This window comes from Ambystoma mexicanum, chromosome 3p, assembly GCF_040938575.1.
Source record: "Ambystoma mexicanum isolate Mex_15411 chromosome 3p, UKY_AmexF1_1, whole genome shotgun sequence".
NCBI lineage: Eukaryota > Metazoa > Chordata > Amphibia > Caudata > Ambystomatidae > Ambystoma > Ambystoma mexicanum.
The window spans coordinates 1,259,764,253-1,259,786,439 of record NC_090925.1 but is presented as its reverse complement, the minus strand read 5'-3'; positions in this window follow the sequence as shown (position 1 = coordinate 1,259,786,439).

Genomic DNA, 22,187 nt, shown 5'->3' with positions numbered 1-22,187 from the left:
ATAGACTAGATCCCAAGAAGACGCTTAGTTTTTACATCTCAAGGATGGCTAAACTGAGACAAGATGACCAACTATTCGTGGGTTATACTGGTCATAAATTAGGATTATCTGTAACAAAACAGACCATTTCCCGCTGGATCATATTAGCCATAGTTGAATGCTACAGATTAGCGGGGAAAAGAACCATCAGATGGGCTTTGTGCCCATTCTACAAGGGGAATGGCTACTTCTGCGGCTCTAAAGAGGGGAGTCCCGACAGCAGATATTTGTGCAGCGGCAACCTGGAAAACAATGCATACTTTTGTTAAACATTATTGTTTGGATACTGCCTCCTCCAATGAGGGGTTATTTGCCAAGGCAGTTCTGCATTCTGTCCACGAAAACTGAAATTAGTACTCCCGCCTCCAAAATTGCTACTGCTATGGGAGCCTATCACAAGATGAGGAATACGTGGGAGGACACAATCCATTCGAAGAACAAGTTACTTATCAACTGTAACGTTCTTTCGACTGAATGTTCCTCCCACGTATTCCTCATCGACCCTCCCATCCTACCCCACAGTACAGTTTACGTTTTCTTACACTTTCCTCTCACGAAGAATGTATCGGTCATGGGGCACGCCTGGGTGTTCCTCCTATATGTTTCATCGAAAAAACAGAACTGAAGCAACGGGCGCGGCTCGCGCTATTTATACCATTGGTGACGTCGACAGAGTACGGAGTCCGTCGAAGGACAATCGACGCCACGACCTCGAGCACAGCGCCCTCTGCTGAGAATTTTATTTTCCGAAGCAGCGAAGCTGGAGATAACGAATTATCACAAGATGAGGAATACGTGGGAGGAACATCCAGTCGAAAGAATGTTACAGTTGGTAAGTAACTTGTTCTTCTAACTTTTCAGCACAGGCAGCTGAATTAGTGTCCCTCATTGTTACACTCGAGAAACACAAAGTGACGGTGTACAGTGACTCCATCTATTTGACGTCACCCATACACTCAGGGTTAGCACGTTGGCAAAGGAGAGGCTACCTCCAAGCGGATGGCACTCCAGTGCAGCACGCATCCTTGTTGAACAGGCCTGTTAAGGCAAACAGATTTTATCTCTTGCGGGAATGAAGCCACAGGCGTAAAAGCCAAAAGGGTTGCATGCTCTTCAGACATATTGAGTTTTGATACTCCAAGTATTAGAGCGGGAGTACCCATGACTATGGTAATACGAGAACAGTATAATCATTTGCCAAAGACCCAATTAATGGAGATTCGGGGAAGTGCACTGCAGGAATTATGGCAATGGAGGGGGTGTTCTTTATCACCCACAGAAGCATTATGGCGACAAGATAGCACTGGAAAGCCAGTGATGCCAGTAGCATTATTGAAGATCACGCTAGAAAAGCTGCATTACCACGCGCATGTGACTAGGGAGAGTCTTGCTGCAAAAATTGTGCAAGACTGGTTCGTTCTGAATCTGTTAGCGCATGTTGCATTCTACGTAGTGAATTGCATCATATGTAAGAAGTATAGCTGAGCGTTTACTGCATCCTGTGAGCTCATTCAACCTGCTTCCTGATTTGCCTCGTTGTGGAATTAGCAGACAGGAGTCTGTTTTCCTTGCAACTAATCCATCAGCTGGGCGGAGGAGGAGCCCATAAAAATCACTGCCTCAGCGGAGTGAGCTGACTGTTTACTGCACCCTGTGCGCTCATTCAACCTGCTTCCTGATTTGCCTCGTTGCGGCATTAGCAGACAGGAGTCTGTTTTCCTTGCAACTAATCCATCAGCTGGGTGGAGGAGGAGCCCATAGAAATCACTGCCTCAGCGGAGTGAGCGGTATGTTTACTGCACCCTGTGAGCTGATTCAACCTGCTTCCTGATTTGCCTCGTTGCGGCATTAGCAGACAGGAGTCTGTTTTCCTTGCAACTAATCCATCAGCAGGGTGGAGGAGGAGCCCATAAAAATCACTGCCTCAGCGAGCTGAGTGTTTATTGTGTTCGCTGTGAGAGCCTATAGCCGCTTTGGAATCAAAGGCTAGATTGAGCTCAGCATCGCTGCGAAACTCTGAGGATTGCCAGATGCCGGAAAGTATTACATCATTGACATGGCTGCATCAACGGAGCCACCCGGAGCCGTCGTGCACAGCTGCAGCTCCTGCGGACCAAAGAAGACTCCAAGTAAGTGAAAGAGCTCGTTCTCAGAGCTTGACTGTAATGCCAATCACAATGACAAACGTGCCCCTGAGTGGGAGGATAAATCTAATTAATATACAAACTGTGGACCAAAGCGGACATTGGGGTGAAATGTCGGCGGATCTCCGTGATTCGGAATTCGATACTTGTGCACTGGGACCCAACGGGTTGCTGGCTCTACGCGATTCGGGTTCGAGTGATTCCCCCACCGCTTCTTACAATGGGTACTTAGGCAATGCAAATGACAGCATTGGTGCTACTAAACTGCAAATGGCAGAGATAGCCCAGTATCATTCAGAAGCGAAGAAATGGAACTGTACTGCCTTATCAGAACAAAATAGGTGTGACCATTACGACATTTTAAACAGACTACATGAAACACAACAGGAAAAGCGGCCCCTCCCACAAATAGCATGTGCAAGAGGCAAGGTGAGAGGAGCCTTGGTTGAAGGGGTGGAGGCTGTTGCAAATGGTATCCCTTTCCTGAGGGTGCTCGCGTAGCGAGTTGTAAGGAGTCTGGAGTTGCACCTATCAATTGATCTCCCGGCTGCCAGTTCGGAAAATGAAACAGTGACGGTGCCTGTACGCTGCTACCATAGTGAGATAGATGGCTACATTGACGCATCTCAGGATGAAGTATTCGCGACCCCCCCGTAGTGCAATACCCGTGGTTTGTAAAGAAAATCCAACATGCCAGGGGGTGGGGGAGCGTGGGACTTGCAGAAGCCAGTGAACAAAGAAATTCCCTGGCTGATGCTGACTCTTTATTGAAAAATCTGTCGGAAATAAATGCAACTCTGGCAGCAAGTCAACATCTTAAGATAAAACCGAGGGATGTTAAATTGCTAAAGGTTCATTCAAACATTGATAAAAATGAAATCAAAAGTCATACTGCTGGGCATACACTGAGAATTATTAGAGGAGTAATTACTCCACCAAATGGTCCTTTTCAGCTTTTACATATTGATTATGCTTATAGGCTGCAGGTGTGTAATGGATACAGGTTAAGCAAACTGGATATGTGAGAGACTCAACGGCCTCCTTAAGGAAAGGATTGCCAAGCTTAAGTTAACTTTGAAGAAGGGATGGCTATATTGCTTGCCCTTAGCTTTATATAACCTAAGGAATCAGCCTGGGTCAGACCACCACCTCAGACTCCATGTACTAGTAACAGGGAGGCGAATGAGAATGCCTCTTACACCTCCATGAAGGAGTAGAAGTGATGCTCAGAGTACTGTGAAATTGCTAGGTGATGATCTGCATAACTTTGACATTTATGACCTCTGGCATCGCTCTCATTACAGATCAACTCAAGCGTCAGGGGGATCGGTCTCAGAACACAGATGAAAACAATTAGGCAACAGGATCTCCTGAATTACTTTCAGCACCTAGACTATTTGTTAGCGACTCTGTGCTAATCAGAAACTTCACTAGCAAGTGGCACAAACCAAGATTTAATGGCCCCTTTTGCATTGAAAATGTTACTCCCTCAGCAGTAAAAGTCCAAGGCAGACGAGGTTGGATTCAACCTGAACGACATGAAGGTATACGCTGGCGAGACCGCACCACCCCAAACTGTCGATCCAGAAGCAACACAAGAAGAAGAATTTCAGCATGTGCAGACTCGATAGATGGCGATAAATCGACCAGCAGCTGATAAATGCAGATTTTGCATATGGACTGTGACTTGTTTGAACACTCCTTATAGATATTATAGCAGGTGTACAATCCGTGCCGAGAGTCACAGGAATCTTTTGGAAAATGAACTGTAGAAAGTTATTGATATCACAAATATGCTGTTAAGGTGGATTTCTGAACTCTGACCTGGTGGGCAGAGGTTCAGGAGGCCAGCCTAGTTTCTTGGAACAGGGTAACCTTCTGGACAAGCCAGACCTATCAAGGTGGCTTGGCGGCGGTCAAGACTAGGTCTCAGGAGGGGTGAGGGTGACTGAGAGACCTCCATGAGCACACAGAGTAAAGGACACTTACAAATCACTCACAGTCAGGTGTAGCTATATTAAAAATACATTTATTTCAAGGCCTTTCAGTTTCAACACTCAAATCACAGTAATACTATCGGCCAACACAATCCTACCTAAATTCATATATACAAGACCATTGGGGTCTAGAGGGTTAATTCACAAAATGGGTCCACAAACTAAAAGGGGACGGAAACAGGCAATGCAAATAGTCTTTAGTCCCTTCTGCATCCAACACACTCCTAACTAAGAGGTAGTCCAATCCCTAAGAATGGCGAAGAGTGGAGCCTAATGCTTAAATGTAGATACAATGCCAGCGCACGCGGTAGTTCAAATGGGCAAAACAGGGTCTCTTCAAGGGTTTGTAGCAACTCAGTAAGGTGGGTGAGGCGATGAAGAATAGGTTCCTACAATTCGAGGAGAAGCTCCACTTGAGGGCAGAGTCGATTCCAAGAGTTGGGAATAAGTTCGCAGTAGCAGTGGAAAGGAGAGGGGCCACTCATGTGTAAAAATGGATGGAGGCGCTAGGGGCCACTGGTTAGGGTTGTGATTACTCACCGACCCCTGGCGCACTCTGGTCCAAACTTTGGCAGTCGAGTCCACTTCGGTTGCAGGTTCAAGTGCAGCAATTGGGCGCCTCTGCGGCTTTCTGTGACGAAGATACAGCAATGATTCCCAAACAGGACAGGGCGATTTCTCCACTCCTGGTGGATGGATCAGGCGAGTTTCACTGCAGCAGGCTTCAGGCTTCAGGGGCAAGAGGGGCACAAATGCAGTGAACCTGCACAGTTCGTCATCACGGCTGGGCTACATGGTAACCGCGTATACTCCGGTTCTGGCGCACTCGTCTCACTTCAGATCTGGGAACGCCAAGTGTGCGAAATCCGGTGTGAGGGTGCCGTGAAAACTGAGCTAGCGATCTACCAAGTTTCGAGGGCCTCCTCAAAACAGCAGCGGTATCAGGGCAAAGGGTCTGCGTAAGCTGGTCAGCCCACTGGTTGGCCCAATGACACTTCCGAGAAGGCTTACTTGCAGGGTTTGAGGAAGGTGCCGAGAATAGTTGGTCCCACTATTCCAATGGGTTGAAGCGTCTTCACAGACCTTCTAGGATGACCAGATACAATTGGGTCCTACGGGACGACAGCAGGCTCATGGTGCCAAACCTTCCAGCGGGTCACCAGCGGTTTCTCGACTCGGCTTCCTAGTTTCAAGATACTTGGATCCTGTCCTTTCAGTGAGAACTCCAGAGATCGACATGGTATGGGTGTTTGGGGCCTTCGCTTATCCAGAATCTCCTTTGTGCCAAAAACGAAGAGGACCCAATGGGAGATCTGCTCACATACAGGCATACCAAACGTGGACCAATCATGGACCACGGTGGTCCCAGGCATTCACAGCACTCCAGACTCTCTGGCACCCAGGATGTGTACTGGAACCAGACGTTCCAGCCCGCATCCTGGAGACACACACACAAGGCATGCAGAAGCCTGCGAAAGCTTGGCGTTTCACGGGAGAATGCATGCCCAAATAAGGACTGACCCGGGTCGGCTGGACCTGGGGAAGGTGAAGGGGCAAGATGGCCAAAGGACAGGACCAAGAACCTCGTGCCATGGCCATTTTGGGGCCAGGCGACCTATTTGTGCCAAACGCGGTAATCGCGGTTTACCTGGCAGGAAAGAGCTAAAAATATATACAAAATGATAAGCTGCAACCAGCCCTTTCCAAGGAACATCTGCACTTCCCCTGCACTGCTTCGAGAGTATCTAGGGCCTTTGGAAATGACTAATAGACCCACCTGTACTGTACTGGAAGGTACATTGTACAGTGTTACATGTTGCAGAAAAGTGGCAACATTAGAAAGGACTAAAGGAAACAAAAGTCTCCCAGTACTGACTGTCTTAAGTGCATGTCAGTTTCCCCATTAAAAGTGAGCGAAAAGCCCAGAGGAGTGCAGCAGAAGGCTGGGCTCCTCTGGCAAAGTCAGACTATGTTGTTAAACAACAGCAAAAAGTTGGGGGTCGGGGTACACAACTGGAGGGAAAATTACACATAAATGGGAATCTTTCCTAACATATGCTTAATCACGACTTTGAAAACTGGAAACGAGAGCCATACCTGGACTCATTTCTCACTGAGTAGCTATTTGGTTAAGATCTATGGTTTTAACAAAAGGAGATGTTCACAGATTTATACTTGCTGTTTTTGTATTTATCCTTCAAGCTTATCCTGCTCTTGTCAGAAGTGACATTGATATTCACACTTTTTAACAGGATGCTAAGAATGGCCTGTAATCAGAAGGCTGCTTGTAGCAATAGTAGAAGAAATACTGCAGTTACCAGATCTATTGCAGTTGCCGGAGTAAAAGTGTGTTTTTCCTTAACAATTGAAGATTTTTATGAAATGCTTCGAGTGAGATTATGCTGTGCGACATCCGTTGATGTCCGTTGTAACTCCCCTGTTTTAGACAATTGATCATAAAAAAGTTAAACGACTTTGGCTTCTTCCCGAGTTGTTTTATTTGGTTTAAGAGTTACTCTGCATCCCCAGCTACTGCATGAGATGCTACTTAATTAAGGGCCATAAGCTCACGAGGGAGACACATCTTTCCCTCCCTAGACTGTTGGCTGATTCAGAGCTTGTTCTCCTGAACAGGCTCTGGAACATCTCAACAGCACCTGCCACGCTCTCCACAAACTGGGCTTCAAGAAGTCCCAGGTGACACCTTCTCAAAAGCTTCAATTCATTGGCGCAGTCTAGGACTATTCCTCTGGGAAGGCTTTGCCTCCCGAGTTCAGGGCTCAACATATCTTGCAGATGGTTACGAGATTTCAGAATGCCCAATATCTACTGGCATTTGACTTTGAGGGTGCTGGGCCTCATGGCATCCTTTATTTTCCTGGTGCCACAAGCCTGCCAAGAATAATGTCCCTCCAATGGTCCCTCAGATCCCAATGGTCACAGTTCTCCGGCAGGATGACAGACCTTCTTCGGGTTCTGAGCAAGGTCGCACAGGACCTCCTGTGCTGTGCCTGCGAGGAAAATGTGACAAGGGGAACCTTTTTGGCAACACTGGCTAGAGATAACTATAGTCATGGATGCTTCCCTCAGGGATGGGGAGCGCACATGAGCGATCTGACGATGATCAGACTTTGGTCCCCATCAGAATCAAGAGTACACATAAGCCTGTTAGAGCTGAGGGCAGTCAGACTGGCTCTGATGGCCTTTTTGCCATCCATACAGGAGATTAACGTCCTGATAATGATGCACAACACAGTGGCCGTGCAATATCTCTGCAAAAGAGGTGGTGTACACTGTGCAGGCAGGAAATGCAGTTCTGACTTTGGGCTCTACAAAACAGAATCTCTCTGTCAGTTGTTCACCTAAATGGAGAAGAGAATATGATAGCGGACACTCTGAGTAGGTAGATCACGATGTTCCATGAGTGGGAGTTGTCTCAGGAAGTCCTAGAGATCTTCACCCTTTGGGGAACTCCTCAAGTAGATCTGTTTGCGTCCAGTATCTACAATAAGTGTGCCCTGTTCTGCTCCAGAGAATTTCTTCAGAGAAGAGCTCTGGGGGACACGTTTGTAGTGAACTGTGAATTTCCACTCTTGTACATGTTCCCACCTGTCCCGGCCATCCCTCACGTCATAAGGAGGTTGAGGACGTTCGGGAAATCCACGATTCTGATTGCCTTGTATTGAACCAGGAAGACGTGGTACCCAGACCTTCTAGAGATGTCCATCTGCCCTCCATTCCATCTTCCCCAGAGAGTGGATCTACTCTCACAAGAAGGAGTCCATCTTCTTCATCCAGGAATCAGAACACGGAACTTTAATGCCTGGTTTCTGAGAAGCTAAGATACAAAGATTTGGACCTCCGGGAAGACGTTATGGAGGTGTTGCTTTCGGCTAGAAGACCAGCAACAAAAGCACTATTGCTGCCATTGGAACAAGTTTTGGAGCTGCTGTGGGGATACAGATTTAGATCCTTTCGTTTGTAATACACCTGCAGTGCTTTTATTTTACTGCACCCAGCCCACCAAGAGCTGCAGGTAGCTACCGTTAAGGGATACTTGGCAGCGTTATTTATTTTTAAACGCACGCCAGAAGAACGCTCTTACTTTAAGAAGCCTATTGGCATGCAATTCTCAAAAGGACTGACAAATACATTCCCGGCAGTCCCGTTTCTGGTTCCATCCTAGCATTTGAACCTGGTACTCTCCATTGAACCTCTCTGTTCTTGTTATCTCAGGTTATTAACCTTGAGAACAATCTTTTTAGTAGCCATCACTTCTCGCAGAGTGAGTGAGCTACGTGCCTTGTCATGCAAACCACATTTAACCATCTTCTCCAACAAGAAGGTAGTTCTGAGGGTTCGTCCCTCCTTCCTTCCCAAGGTGGTGTATGCTTTTTATCCACCTCCTCACCCTTCTAAGGATGAAGAGAGTTTACTCAAACTTGACCCAAAAAGGGCTCGTAGCTTCTGCTTTTCTACAATGGCAAATGACAGACAGGATTACCAACTATTTACTGGTTTGACTGGCTACAAGTGAGGCCAAACCGTGACCAAACACATGTTGAATCATCCTATGTATTTCGTAGTGCTACTCCATTGCAGGAAAAGATGTCCTTGAAAATCTAATTCCACCAGAGGAGTGGCAACCACTTGGGCTCTCCAAAGAGGACACCATCCATTAAAAGAACAAATTACTTACTGCTGGTAATGTTCTTTCTGATAGATTTTACTCCATGGATTCCTCACTGCCCTCCTAGCCTACCCCTCTGACCGTGGGTGCATTTTTTACTACTTCTCTCTTTCAACGCCCATTTGTGTTATCTATTCATCAAGACGACTGAGCAAAAAGAGGGAAAAACTCTGAATTGAGGCAAGATGCACAGTGCATGCAATTTATATGATCACCACATCCGTGCACAGCAATGGTAACTGCCAAGGGACATCGATGACGATACTGCACAGTGCCCTCTGCTGGATATAAATAATATCTAAGCTGCGGAATCCGTGGGAGGACACCATCCATTAGAAGAACAAGTTACTTACTCTTGGTAAGTTTTGCTCTTCTGTCTCACATGCATCAGCCATGCTGATAAGTTCTTCGACCACCTTATGGAAGTTTGGAAATATTTCTGGCTTGGCTATTTCTGATGTATCTTCTAATTTGGTGAATAAGTCCTTACTTGGGGTGTCCACCTGCATGATTGGTTCCTTAGTGTTCAGGTAGTCCCTAGTGACTCTAAATACTATCTCATCTTCTACCACGTAATGGGTAATATCTTCTACTCCATAAGGGCACAGGGAATACACCATAAAAGTGCCCTCTTAGGAATAGAGAGTTTATAGCCTGGTGCCATCAGTATTGTTAGAACAATCTGTTGGTAGGGGACAACTTATGTAGTTTGGTAAATACATGGAAAAGAAATCAACAGCCATTCCAGTGGAGGTATCTGGGGATGAAGAGATTTGTAGGCTATGGGGCTCACTACAAGTCAACCAGTCTGGTAATAAAGTGATGGTAGCACTGTATACCGGCACTATTAACGGACTGGCTTATCCTGAGTCATGTTGCCGGAAACACCAGCACTGTAACTTCATACACTGTGCTACCCGCACCGGTAACACAGGCAGCGGTAGCAGCAGCAACTCCCCTGGCACCTGCCGGTAAGCATTACAGAGACACAGGCACATAACGAGCATGGACTTGCTGGTAATACAGATAGATAAAAGCTGGTACTACTGGCAAATCCATGCCGGAAACATTGGCACCACGTAGTAGCCAGTGAATGAGCCCAGGAGGGGTAAATAAGGCCACAGGTGCACCCAATCCACCCAGACCTAATACACACAGGAACAGTACTAAAGGGCCACACCCAAACCAAGAACACTCCCAAACACAACCATGCTGCCACTCATGCCACGCAATGGGCATGGAGGCGCTGGACGCTGGAGTGCAGCTGATTCAGATAGAGCTGCATCAGCAGTGACAAAAAGACAGGGAGTGGAGGATGAGGACAATGATTAGGATGCAAGTGGCGAGGCGGAGGTGTGCTCCGATTCCCTGCACAAGGGCTGTCCCCTGGGCCCGACAGATGGCCAGATACACACCTTTCACCGCCTAAACAGGGAGACAATGCTTGAACTTAAGAACCTTATGCAGGATAACATTGGGAGCAGGATCGGCATCAGGGCAGCCATATCACCGCTGTTGAAGCTGGTGTTGTTCCTGTACTTCCTCAACACAGGCATGTTTCAGCACTCAGTGAGCCAGCTGCATGGCATATCGCAGCCAGCTTTCTGCAGAGTGCTGATGCAGGTACTGGAGGCCATCCTGCGCCATGTTGGCAAGCACATCGCCCCACCACCCAGGCACAGGTAAATGCCACTATGCAATTGCGGGCATGCCCAATGTTTTGGCAGCATTGGACTGCACACATTTTGAGCTGGTGGGCCCCCACAAAGCTGAGGTGGTGTACAGGAACCCGAAGCAGTACCATTCACTCAATGTCCAGGTGACCTGTGACGCTGACTTTCCCATCACGCACTGCTGTGCCTGCTTCCTAGGATCAACACACGACTCCATGGTCATGCGTAACAGCACCCTGCCGGTATACATGGTGCGTTACAGAGGACAAAGGACCTGGATGTTGGGTGAGGACATGTAAAACTGCACATGCATTGCTGCATGTGTTACAGGCTAAGGGGGGAGCGTGTGATGGCACAAATGCATGCCCCACCATCACCCTACATATACAGGACTATTGAGCGCATGCCCAATCGACAGGCCACAACTCACAGGAGTATCACGAGACTGCAGTAGTATCATTCAATGACTAATCCATTCCTAACCCATAAGACAAAAACCTGCAATGTACCACAGGTACCAGTATGCAACACAGCCACTCCACCAAATCAAGTGTACCAGTACACTGTTCCACCTAGGGCCATGAGACGCATGTCCTGGTGAGACATGGTGCATGTATGCATGCATGCATGCATGCATGCACGCACATACTAGAATCTGCAGTCACAGGCAACACCACTGCCGCACACCATCTCTCACACATGTCATTGTCAATGTGAACGTTAATGGGCCTCATTCAGTGCACTGTTTCAACTTGCATAGACTCTTGGCGCTCCGGTGGGCCTGCAATATGAGTAGTGTAAGGGTTGAAATTCAGTGGGATTGGAAGGAAGAGGAGCAAGACGTCCATGTTGTGCCATTGCTAACTTCAGTGTGGCCAAACTGGTCATTGGTTGTCCGGGTCTTCTGTTCATGTAAGCCATCATGTAACGTTGATGCATGTCAAATAATGTTTAGTCCACATTGCGGGTGTCATGATGTGTGTGAGGTCACTGGTGTGGTAGAGGCACAGCAATGTCCACACCAGACTATGAGGATACGGATGCATTTTTTTGAGTCCTCAGTAGGGCCTGTCAGTGGCACGTTATGCCCCACCCCCAGCAATCCATCCCAGGGAGCAGAACCCAGCACAGAATGGATGTCACACAGTGACTGTTCCAGGGAGCATGAAGCATGGCCATACCACAGTACCAGATGCATGATGTTGACAACCGACACAGATGGGCTAAGTGAAAGACATTGTACTGCCACATGCATGGCATGTCTCACCTTGTGTTCTCCCCCCTTGCAGGTGATTCTGGATATCCGCTACTTCTGTGCCTGATGACCCCTCTGAGTGATCCCTTGGTGCAGGAGGGGATGGCCTACAACCAGTGAGCAGACATCTGGGCTATTGAAGGTACGGTTCAGATGTCTACACCGTTCTGGGGATGCATTCATGTACAGGCCAGAGAAGGTGGCGTTAATAGTCCTGGCCTGTGCAATGTTGCATAACATCTGCATCAGTTACAACAGATCCCTGCCCCCAAATCTGAACATTACACTGCCAGAGGGTGAAGATGGAGGCATCAGCAGCCACGCAGGCATGTGCAGCTGGATGTCAGGGATAGGCATATTGCCCATCAAGAACTAATTGACAACTTCTTCTGAGTCCCCCTCCACGATGGTCTACTCATGCCTCTTATATGATGCGCACACTCCATAAATTCTGGTACAAAAATAAGGAATACTCACTCATTGCTGCAAGTGTAAACCAAGATGAATTGAATGTTCTATCTAATACTTACACCCTGTGCGCGCCACCCCCTCTCCACACACACACCATTCCACACACACACCATCCCCACATACCCTGTTCCCCCACACACACCCCTCACCATACACTCGTTCCCCACAATCCCCGTTCCCACGCACCGCAAGAAACAAAGTGTCATATATGCAGGTCATCAGTGTCATTTCCTGAGCTTCTTGATGCCATGGCCCCTGCCATGGGCAGGTGCGCCGGTAAACCCCTAGGAGTGGTGCCTTGGGCTGCCCTGGTATGAGCTTGCCGGGGTTGTTGCGCTTGAGAGGGGGTCCGATCCCTGGGCACCAAATGCAGACACCCCCATGCAGCCCGCCCAGACTCTATTTGCCAGTAGCAGTAGGACAGAGGTGGTGCTGCCCAGGTTACGTGCACAGAGGTGGCTGCTAGCTTGCAGGTACTCCTGTATCAGAAACAACTCTGCCAGTTGTTGCTGGACCTTAACCGTCATCTGTGTGCCTTACCTCCATTCCATGATACGGGTGTCCCTTTCCCTGATGTTTGGCATAGGCGGTGGAAGCGGGCTGTGCATGGTTGAGGGGATGAAGGTAGCTGACGGATAAGGGGTGTGCTCCAGTGATTGGTCTGTGCCGTTGGCTCCATCCGCCGCTTCATCCTCATCAGAGGAGGTGCTGGGATAGGCTGGTGCTTGGTATGGCATAGGTGCAAACACAGGTTGAGTTGGCAGGGCGGCTGGCTTTGCTACAGCAGGCTGTAGTGGTGCAGCAGGCTCTGGTGGTGCAACTGGCATTGGCAGGGATGTGGGGCTCGGTGGTGGTTGACCCGTCCTGCCTGCACTTGCCCATTCTGTGGAGGGTCCAGCAGTGTCATCGTCGGAAGATGTGCCTGTTAGGGTGAGATGAGCATGCAGTTAGTCTCCTGTGTGTCATGTTGACGGACTAGCATTACACAGATACAGAATTGTGTGCCCTGGCCTGGTCATGATGTCTGGTCATCCACTTAGCCCTGATGCATGCGTGCACATGTGTGTGGTGTGAGTGCACATTGGTTGTTGTTCTGCTACAGTGTCTTGTAGTTATGTGTGCGTTGGGAAAGTGCTAATTGTCATGTTCTCCCTTTGCACACTTGGCCAATACTCATGTGCCCATGTGTTTAGAAAAGCATTTTGTTTACGATACTTGTGCATGTCTTTCTCTGACCACGTCCCCTGGCATCTGTGTGTGATTGGACCATTTTGCTGTGGTCGTCAAGTGTTCTGGGAATTTTATATTTGTATTATGGTTGACATTTTGTTGTGGTGTGTTGTACTTATTTTGTCTCTTTGGGTCCCTGCTTCAGCCTCTGTCCATCCAACTCACTCAATCCCCTCCATATGCATGAGTGAGCTGCAGGTCTCTTCCCACAAAATGAGTTTGAGGGGTGAGGCCGTCCCTCCTCCAGTGGCCAGGGATTCCCTATGATGTGCAGGCAAGATGTTTTGCATGCAGAGGCACAGATTCTCCCACCTCTTGTAACAGCCTCGGGGTGAGCGGGGGACCGAACCCAGTGCTGTTACCTTCCGTGCAACCTACTCCCATATGGCGGTCCTGCGCAACTGGCTTGTGCTCCTGTTATCACTCCCAATAACTGCATCTGCATGGTATTCAATGGTGTCTGTCAGCACAGTTAATTCTGTCTCGATAAAGCGAGTCTTGCAGAGCCGTCCCTCTGGCAGGCATGACTTGCTGCTTCAGGGCATGTTGCCGGTGTTTTCAGCCCATGAAACAGAATTGGAGTGGTCAGCAGAACCATTGAAGTACAGAACCTGAGAAGCCAAGAGGGGCCAAGGGGGGAAAGAGAGTAGGATGATCGAGCATGTCAAAAGCCACTGATGGATCGAAGAGTATGAGCATAGAAGTATTTTGTGGTGTGCATTGAGAAGGAAGTTTGAAACATGTAGTAGGTCCCTCTTTGTGTAATGAAAGGTCTAAAATGAGATGTAGTCCAGAAGGGTTTTTAAGAATTGGAATAAACGATAGTTCTTTGTAGGTACTAGGGAAGGTGGAGGAGGAAAGAGATTAAACAGAAGTCAGATATGGCAAGAGAAAAGGATAGATGGAAGGTATTGTCAATCAGGCAAGTGGATCAAGAGGAAAGGCAGCTTGGGCATGAGTGAGTTAGGAGGGAGTGTCAGATAAAGTAGAAAAAAGGGAGAGTCAGGGAGGGAGGGAGTGGAGGGAGTGGAGGGGAGGTTAAACAGAGTGAATGTCAGTTGGCAAAAAAGAGGCCCAAAGTGAGGATACTTGGCAGTAGCATAGTCGACAAAAACAGATGATGAGTTGAAAGAGAGGGATGCAACTAACACAGTTCATAAGATCACCAAGTTATAATAAAACCATAAAAACACAAATTGAGAGCACACAGCAGAAGTAAAATTACATCTACATCATGCAGCAGCACCCATAGTTTTGCCGACTTGCAAAAAATCTTATTTACATCCCATTAAATAGACCCTTCCCAACATTCCATAACTTAGAGAACCTCTGCCAGGCTTTCTATAAAAAACTGTCAAGGGTGAATAAAACCACAGGCTTTGTCGAAGTTAGCAAAAACAGCAGTGCCGGATGAGACCTTATCCTACACTCTCTAAGTATATTCAATCCAAATTCTGCCTGAATGTCATGAAACAATGAATGGACCGAGCACGATAAAGTGGGACAGGTTCTCAAAACCACCACAAATACCACTATAACGCAAGTCTCCCACATTGCATTTGAGCCATGTCTGTGTAACTGCCCCAACCAGTAGTAGGTTCAATCTGGCTTTCGTGAAGAGGGGCTCTATGCAGAGGCAGTGACCAGACGCAGATATTCTACAAGCCATTTTAAAGGGCTAACTGTAAGTAAGCACTTACATGTGCTTTGCACATCATTTCATCTTCTCCTAATGATGCCAAATGTAAAAATCAGAAAGAACATCGCTTACTGACTGTATCTGTGGAGTGATTCTTTGGTTGGCCTTGATCATCACTGGAAGTATGCCACAGATCGGGCTTATTTATTCCCCTCCAGAGTGGAGAACCACTCATTATTTGGAGGAAGATGTATTCTCAAATTTTCGGTGGCAGTGCCTTCCTTATCATCTTGTTACTTCACAGATATGATAGTGATGTATGGGACTTGAGTGTTCAGGAAATGAATCTGCACTGGGTCAGGATGTTTCTCGATCAAATGACAGGTGCTATTCAAACAGACATAGTTGGCACTACTTTTTAATTTTGTCCGGCAACGAGTTTGGGTCCAGAGAACCTGCTTCATGCAATCTGTCGGATGGGAAATCCTCTGAGGGATATTATTTGCCAATAAAACAATTGGGCTCTGTGGAGCCACGACTATCACTGGATGGGTAAGTCTGTTGCCCTATTTTGATTTCTACTTCAGTAATGCCCATCTACTTGGATTGCCTCTACATTGTCATTCTCCAAAGAGGGTTATGAGGGTAAAACAGTGATTTTTGTTTCTTCTTTGGTTTGGAGATTTGAGACTTCTTGATTGATCAAATTCACCAGAAACCCTGTATCTTTGAGGGCCAATAAGCCACAGTGTCCTTAAACTTTGATAGGCATGAAAAACCTGTCCTGTTTAATCTTCAACTTGCAAAGAAAGTATGAGTCGGTAGAAAACTTGGATGGCATTTTGTAGATGTTTGCAATTTCATGTGTGACATTGGACAGACCCCTCAGGGGCACTCTCCTCATGATAAAGTTCATGTGGGTTGGTCAAGGACACTGTAGAGCTACAAATGCACTGAGGGATCATCATTTGTACAAAGACTTCCTCTTCCTTCCGCATGTTCAAGGTCACTGCTATCGCTCACATTGTGATACCTGGAAAAACCTGTAGAGGAAGGAAAATCCTTTTTTTCCAAGTATTTCTGTCGAAATTATGAATTTGTTTCATCTTGGGTCTAGGGGTTTCTTGGGAAATTTTTTCTTTCCTTTGCCTTCTTAGTCATACTTCTCTTTACTTTGATTATCTGCTCTTTTGGAGGAGGCATTACACCTGGGAAAGAAGACATGCTGGCTTCTATCTCCACAAATATAATTATCACATTTTTCGCCTCTTTAAACTTCACTTTTTTATTTGTATCTGATTTTATCTCAAGGAATAAAGAGGTTTTTTTTAGGAAATGATGGGGGATTTTAGCATACAGTAAAAGAAGCTTCCTCTAAGGCTTGGAATATCTTTGCTCCTGCATCCTTGTGTATTTTGCATCAAAACAATTTCCTCTTGTCATGTCCCACCCTGACGTGTTGCCTCATTCTGGCCAAGACTGAGAGCATTAAAACCAGATGTTTCCTGTTGGGATCTCATGATTTGACCTGTGCTGTCTGTCAAGTGTTTAACCTGATGCTCAAGTTGTGAATGTTGTTTCTCATTCCCTGGACTGCAGGGTAGTCTTTGGTCATATCTTTGTTGTTCCCTAGAAGGGTAACTATATCTTCTAGGAGAGTAGTTTTGCGATAACTCTTGTTGTATGTATTACTTGGTCTCCTCTCACCCTGGTACTGGAATCTATTATCCTGTAATCTAGGAGGCTAAAGAGGGTACTTTTCTTGGTAATTGGTTCTAAGAAGTGGATGTTGGCTTGTTTCCCTTGGAAGGTTCTGATTTGGATTCCCTAGGAACCTACTCCTTGGTTTTGACTCTCTCTGTAGTATCTACTCTGTTTGTAGCCCGGCATAGGCCCCTAACAACCATAAACATTAATGATTAATATAATGTTCTGGTTTTGTGGGATCAGTATTTTGCATTCCAGGAGGAGGACTAGTCAGCTGGCTTGGAACAAATGGTCTTCTCCGTCTCTTAAGAACCATAACAGAAGAGTAATAAGTATTTGCCCCTCTCACCAGTCTCTAAATCCAACTGAGGAGTACTCTTCACCTCAGATACTGTAATGGTGGGTTGAGCAGGCATTTGTTTGAGGTTCTTTTCTTTGTTTTTGGAAGTTGGTTTCTATACTTCATAGATCCTCGTAGCCTGTGCAATGATCCACTCGAGAGTTCTCGAGTGAGCAGAATCAAATATTGGCAGCAATTCCGTTACCAACAATTATTTCTCGCTCCGGTGAACTTGTAATGAGGCCCTATGTATTTTGGAGGGGCATGGTGTTATGCTCACCTGGCTCCCGCAGAGGCGTCGATCTGGACTGGACTGCTGCGGTCTCCACCAATGTGACACGTAGGGCCGAGATGACGGACTCGACTGGCCCACCTAGCTTCGTTTGCTTGGCCCGTAGGAATATTCTTCTGTAAATGGAGAAAGGGAATTAACCACCCGCTGTTCTCCCCACTGATCACCTTGGATGTCCCCTCTTATAGTCCCACCTGATGATTTGAAAAGATGAGCTCTCCATCCTGCATTGAGCGCAGGGGCGCGTAGATAACCAGTTGCTTCACTGGCTCGAAAGAATTGGTGAGTTCCAGGACAATATTGACTCCGATATTCCCGGCAAGACGCCGTAAGTATGTAGTTCGTAAGAGTTCAAATGCCTGACTTTCACTCTTGTCCAATTCCTTGCAGGTTGTAGCTTGACCCTACTGAAGAGTTCCTTGTGACAACCGGTAATGTTCTGGTAAGGATTTGTATTATCCAACAAAGTTCGATAAAATAATGTCCATATGTAACCTGTTGCTTTCTCCCTTATTCAGGCGCTGAGAGAAAGTATGAAGTCTCGGGGAATAATGCCTCCGGCGGTAAAATCAGGTAAGTCTTTTGTGGTGAGGAGGGTTCCCCTTGTTAGTCCCTTGTTTCACCTTGCTGTCCTTTTGTTTCCCCTTAGGGGCCAGGGTTCGGCTAGGATGCAGTGGAAGCTGCGCCGACACGTGAAGAAGAACAGTACCGCCGGTGGTAAAATCAGGTAAGTCTATGGGGGGTATTCCTCTGTGTATTCCCTTGGCTCACCTTGCTGTTCTTGTCTTCTCCTTAGGTGCCGGAGTGCAGCGGGAACATGCAGGAGGATGCGGTGAAATGTGAAGATGCTGCGAAGGCCGGTGAGTTCAGAGCGGCGCTGCAGCAGGCGAGGCGACGCGCATAAAATAACTTCTTTCTTCCAGCTCGAAGGCGCGATGGATCGGGAATTCAGTTAAGGATCAAAGGTATTGCTCTTGTTCTAACCTTTTCTCCTTCTTTCTCCGTTTTTCTAGGAGCTCCAAACTCGAGGCGGGCATGACAGAAGACTGGATGCAGACTTGCAAGCACGGGGAGCGTTACGCTGCTGGATGCAGAATAACGCAAAGTGTGTGCTGCTCTTCGGGCGTGGTTTAAATAGCCTCCAAAGTAGTCCCAGGTAAGTATTCCTCCCCAGCCCCACCCGAGTAAAAAAATAGTCCCTAGGTAAAATAGTCCCTTCCAAGCCTCGTTTGGCTTGGAGCTCTTGCAGCTTGGTCTGCATCAGGTAAGTTTTAATCTATGAGCCTGGTGCCTATGGCGCCAGGACTGACTCTCCATATGAGCCTGGTGCCCTAGGCACCAGGACTGCACCCAAATAGCCCCTAGCGAGGGTTGTTGGACTTGCTTGGGGTAACTTGATGCCTGCTTCCGGGGTTGCTGGACTTGGTCTGGGTCCCTGGGGGTAGGCATCATGACAGCACTCCCCCCAAGGCCCCTCCTAAAGTCGTTCTTCCATGTGGTTTCGGTTTGTCTGGGAAATTTCGGTGGAATTTTTTCACCAATCGAGGTGCATGAACATGGTCACTAGGTTCCCATGACCTTTCCTGTGGTCCGTAACCTTTCCAGTCGATTAAATAAAAAAAGTTTTGATTTCATCAGCTTGGAGTCCAGGATGTTCTTAACTTCAAATTCGGGTTCTCCGTCTACAAGGATGGGGTCTGGTGGCTTGGTTAGTCTTGTCCCTGGTTGTACTGGCTTCAAAAGTGACACATGAAAGACGGGATGAATTCGCATATTAGCAGGTAAGTCCAACATGACAGCCACCGGGTTGATAATGGCCTTAATAGAGTAAGGTCCCAATATCTGGGGTTGAAGGTCCGTGTTCCCTTTAGAGGTATATGTTTTGTGGCTAACCATACTTGGTCCCCTATTTGGTATTGTGGAGAAGCACTTCTATGCCGATCAGCATCTTTCTTGTATTTTTCTTTCGCCTGTTTTAAATGTGTAGTTGCTTCCTTAAAGGCTTGTGTAATCGTAGCGTGCAGATGGTCCACTGCGGGCATTTCTAAGTCTTGGGTTGAGTCAAGGTCTGAGGTTTGAGGATGGTGCCCATATAAGGTATAAAAGGGGCTTTGTCCAGTTCCAGAGTGTACTGATTTATTGTATGCATATTCGGCGATCCAAAGAATGTCTTTCCAATTACTCTCCGTCTGAGGTAACATACAACGCAGGTATTGTTAGAGAGTCTGGTTGGTCCTGTCCATTTGAACATCGGTCTGGGGGTGGTGACTGGTCGATAACCTCACATCGATTTGCGCCAATTGACAGCATTTTTTCCAAAAATGTGAAATGAATTGACTTCCCCGGTCAGAGACCAATACGGACGTAAATCCGTGTATGCGAACAATGTTTTCGAGGAACTCCTTGGCCAGGATTGAAGCAGAAGGTAATCCCTGTAAAGGAATAAAGTGGGCCATCTTGGAAAAAAGATCCACAATAACTAGAATGGTGTTAAATCCATTGGATGGGGGTAGATCAGTAATAAAGTCTAACGATAAGGTGTGCCCTGGTGTAGGCGGAATGTTTAAAGGTTGTAAGAGTCCAGCTGGTTTTTTCTTTTGACTTTTGTTTTGGGCGCAAATGCCACAAGACATCACAAATGATTTAATATCCTTTCGCCAGGTGGGCCACCAGAATTGTCTTTTAATTTTAGCTTCAGTTTTTGCAATACCTGGGTGCCCCTCCATTAGGGTATCTTGATAACGGGAAATGACTAGCTCTTGTAGTTCCTTGTGTGGCAGAAATAGCTGTCCTTGGTAATAAGGCAGATCATTTGTGACAGAGTAGCCCGGGCCTTTCTTTACCCAGTCCTACAAGGCTGTAGTATCAAAGAGTTGCTGGATCTTTACCTGAATGTCCTCTAGAGTCTGTAGAGTAGTCATGCCGAGAATCCTTTGTTCGGGAATTATAGGTACTGGTTCAGGGTTCACTTCTTTCTCTCCCATCCCTATTCGGGATAAGGCATCTGCTTTACCATTCTTACAACCTGGTCAGTAGGTTATCAGGAAATCGAACTCGGCAAAGAACAATGCCCATCGGAGTTGACGTGACGATTGGGCCTTGGCTGTCTTTAAATACTGTAAGTTCCGGTGATCGGTGATCACAGTAATGGTATGCCTGGCACCGAGAAGATAGTGCTGCCAAGCCTTGAAGGCGGATTTAATGGCTAATAACTCCTTATCGGTAACCGCATAGTTTAACTCAGGTGCCGAGAACTTTCTGGACCAAAACGCTACTGGGTGTAGCTGGCCAGTTTCAGGGTCCTTTGAGACAGGACAGCTCCCATGGCTAGACTGGATGCATCAGTTTCCACTATGTATGGAAGTTCAGGGCGCAGGTGCTTTAATACAGGTGCAGACGTGAATTTCGCTTTCAGCTCTTGGAAGGCATTTTTAGCTTATTCAGTCCATATAAAGTGTTTATTTTTTCGCAAGAGTGCTGTGATGGGATGTACAACATGTGAAAAATCCGGGATGAATCTGCGGTAGAAATTGGCAAAGCCGAGCATACTTTGTAATCCTTTAACTGAACTTGGTGATGGCGTACTTAAGGATTGCGTCCACCTTTCGTGAGTCCATTCGGACTCCCTTTGGGGTCAGGATAAACCCAAGGAATCAACTTCTGTGGCATGAAAAACGCATTTTTCCAGTTTTGCATATAGTTTGTGCTGGCACAATTTTTCAAGGACTGCTCGGACGTGCGTCACATGATCAGATTCTGAAGAGGAGTATACTAGAATATGATCGATATATACGACAACACAAACGTCAATGAGTTCATGAAGGACATCATTCATGAAGTATTGGAAGGCTGCAGGTGCATTGCACAACCCGAAAGGCATCACCTGGTATTCAAATAACCCATACTTAGTGCGGAAAGCAGTCTTCCATTCGTCGCCCTCTTTTACACGTACCAGATGGTATGCCCCCCGGAGATCTAATTTAGTGTATATGCAAGCATCCTTCACTTGGTCTAGTAGTTCAGGGATCAGAGGCAATGGGTATCGGTTCTTAACAGTTATCTGGTTCAATGCGCGGTAGTCTATGCATGTTCTGAGGTCACCTTCCTTTTTGGGCACGTAGAACAAAGCTGAAGATGCAGGGGACTTAGATGGGTGAATAAAGCCATTGGCAAGGTACTGGTCTAAGTATTGTCGTAGGTGAAGGTTCTCAGGTTCCGTAAGGGCATAGATCCTGCTATAAGGGGTTTGTGCACCGGGTATGAGATCGATTTGGCAATCGTACCATCTGTGAGGAGGTAAGGTGTTTGCCTGTTCTTTTTGGAAGACAGCCTGGAATTCTTGGTATTCAGGAGGTAGTTGCATGACTGCTGTGGTTACTGTGTCCAGGCCTGCGCTCAGCTTTCTTTTTGGGTAACAGATTTACGCACAATCCGGGAAGGTTATTCTCTTCTCTCACCAATCAATACCAGGATTATGTGTTTCCAACCAAGATATCCCCAGTATTATTTGGAACTGTGGGGCGTTGATTAGATCAAACACAATAGCCTCTCGATGCCCACCCGGACCCAATAATGTCATCTCTGCGGTGGAATGAGTTACATGCCCAGAGACAATTTCAGTTCCATCAACTGTGGTGATGACATCTGAGGTGGTTTTTCGGCAGAGAGGCAGATTCATCCTGGAAGCCAATTCGTAGTCCACATAGTTTC